This window comes from Myotis davidii, unplaced genomic scaffold (assembly GCF_000327345.1).
Source record: "Myotis davidii unplaced genomic scaffold, ASM32734v1 scaffold1, whole genome shotgun sequence".
NCBI classification, from domain to species: Eukaryota; Metazoa; Chordata; class Mammalia; order Chiroptera; family Vespertilionidae; genus Myotis; species Myotis davidii.
Genome location: NW_006294681.1, coordinates 8,009,999 through 8,013,180, shown reverse-complemented (window position 1 = coordinate 8,013,180; position 3,182 = coordinate 8,009,999).

Below are 3,182 nucleotides of genomic sequence, written 5' to 3'. Positions count from 1 at the left end.
CTGAAGTTTTTCCCGGACCGGTTTAAGGGAAATGGGACTTTTAAAACCAAGTGATATAACTCCACACAAATAAAATTCACTCATTCTCCTGCGCGAGTCTTAGGAAATTCTTTTTTTCAAGATATCATAAGAACCTGACCCCCACCTCCAAGCGGGGGGAAGGGATCCCTCACCTCCACTGGTAGACACCTCACTTCCACCGATAACTCTGTAAGTATAAATGTCAACAAAGTATGAGATGAAAATAATTTTTATATTATTATACAAATAGTGTTGATCTGTGGATACCCTGAAAGGGTCTTGGAGTTTCCAAGGGTCTACAGACCACAAATTGGGTAATATTAAACATAGAGGCGCGGTGCACATATTTGTGCACCGGTGGGGTCCCTCGGCCTGGCCTGCGGGAATCAGGCCGAAACCGGCTCCCCAACATCCCCCAAGGGATCCTGGAATGCGAGAGGGTGCAAGCCAGGCCAAGGGACCTCACCAGTGCACGATCGAGGCCAGGGAGGGACGCGGGAGGTTGGCCAGCCAGGGAAGGGACCATGGGAGGGCTCGAGGCCATGTCTGGCCCATCTTGCCCAGTCCTGATTGGCCAGACCCCAGCAGCAAACTAACCTACCAGTTGGAGCATCTGCCCCCTGGTGGTCAGTGCATGTCATGGCGACTGGTCAGATGGTCAGACACTTAGCATATTAGGCTTTTATTATATAGGATATCAAATGTAGCAGTGTACAAACCTGGATGTTTTCCTTTAAAAAAACATAGACAGAAAAAAAAACATAGACAAAGTGTTGCATATTGAGATCTAACAGTGAGAAGAGGGGTATCAGGAGTAAACCCGTCATATGAAGCATGACTATATAGAATGACACATAGGACGGAGAATCTGACAGACATTGGAAAACTTTCATAGGGCTTATATATACATGTGAGATTTCACATGTTTTCAAAGACCCTAAAACTATACACCAGGGGGAATTAAAACACAACATATTCTAGCTTCAAGAAAGGTAGAATTTTGTAAAAGGCTGAGTTGTGCAAAAATGGAAAGAAATTGACCTTGAATTTAATTCTCTAACTTCTGGTTTGGATGATGCAAAGGGCTTTCCAGTGCCACTAGAGACTGGATTACTTGACTTTCAGTGTTAATTCCAAGGCCGAACTCCTGAGGCTCTAGGGTTAATTCAGACAAAATTTTGAAGAGGGCATGGCTATGTTTATTACTAGATTTGAAGATGTGGATAGAGTAGATATTGAAACATCAGGCACCCAGAAATTAGAATGAACAGATTGGAAGAGATCAAATTACATGTTGTTTCATTGATTTAGGTAGAGAGCATAATTTTATTTCTCATCATAGGTTTTGAAGATCTTACTATATCAGATAGTATAGTAACATCCAATTGTTCATCATTTCAAAGTAGACTCTGAATATTATTAAAGCTATGTTTAAGTATTACCCAAAATGAAAGGAAAGGGAGAAAAATACAAACATTATCAGATATTCTCTCTTCGTCTCTCAGCATATCTTTCCATGGATCAGAAAACTAACTTTAAAATATTACGTCTTAGTCTAAACCCTAAAAGATGGCTACTCAAAAGTACCTGAGATTAATAATTGTGATTTGATTAACAACAAAATCCCCAAATACGGCCGCCTGAATGATTTATTTAAAAAAAAAAAATCTTATATTTAGGAAATTCACCTTAAATTATTGAATAAACATGTGGGAGCTTTATTTTCATATTATTATACTATTTGAATTTTAAGAATTATCTCCAAATCTATCTGTGTTTTTAATGGAGGGGGGGCGGAATTTATTTTACATAGCCTAAATGGTAGGTTTATCTTTTGCATTTTTCTGACCCATGTTACAGAAAAACACACAACTATTATCCTTTATTTAAATGCTTTATTTTGTCAACCAGGGTTTATATTTTACATGACAAATCAACAAAAGCAGAAAGTGCTACTCAGGGTGCAAGTCTGTAATCCAATTGTCCCTTGATATTTTAATAGTTTCAATTGCAATAACTAAGGAGATTTTGAAATATATGTCTTTGTCCACAAGCAACTGCTAATAGTCTTGACTGTGGAAATAGATTAAGTAACTACATAGTTTGCAGTAAATAAACTTCCTTGGAGGTTATGTGGCATTTCATGTGCTTCCTGAAAAGCTTAACTAACTTTCCAGCTTCTCAAAACCTTAAAAAAGATATTCTTAATTTCTGAAAACTAGTTTATTTCTTATTAGAGGGGGTGGTTGTTAAAGTTTTCTAAGTAGAAGAATTCTTTGTTGATATATATATATCTATAGGTCATATAGATATATATAGATATAGATATATCTATAGATCTATCTATCTATATATCTATCTATATCTATCTATCTATATATATATAGATATGACCTTTTTTCCAGAAATGTTAATATATACTAAAAAATTTCCATAAAATTTCAGAGGGTTCACAGATTGTTTTCCCCAAAACCCATTCCTGGACAGATTAAAAATTTCCTTCCCAAAAGAAGCATTGTGCAGTCTTGGGAAATACAATGAAACCCTATATCTTCCTAAGTAATTAGAAGTCACATCATATACTTAAAGGTTTAAAGAAGGCAAAGGGAGAAGAAAACTAAGCAAATCTATTTTTTTCTGGATTCACACTAAAATTTTTTTAATACATTAACGGTGGGGGTGATCTCAGATGAAAGGAAATTTAGGCATTTTGGAGAAAGCTATCCAAGGGAAATAGGAATCTGGGAATATAAGATTATTTTCCCCTCTTTCCTTGGGCATAGAGTTTATATTTTAGGAGGACAAGAAAATCCAAACTACTCCAAGATTCCAGGTTAAGAAGCCTGCCTTTGAATACATACAAGTGGATGAAATCCTAGGGAGGGAAAACCTGAAGCAATTTAGAAAAGTGAGACTTCCTACCTTTATCCAAGAGATCCTTTAGTTCCAAGACTGAATTAGCAGAATTACCATTTCAATGGCACCTGAGGGCTGGTACTGCCACCCTCAGTCCTAAAAATGCCATTCAAAAGTGTGACTCCTTTCTTGCATTTAGTCACATCCTGCCTACCATGGATAGGGAAACTTGAGGATCAAAGCAAACAATTGTGATGCTATTAGAAGGAATTCCATTTTTCTGAATTATAGGAATGCTCTTTCCC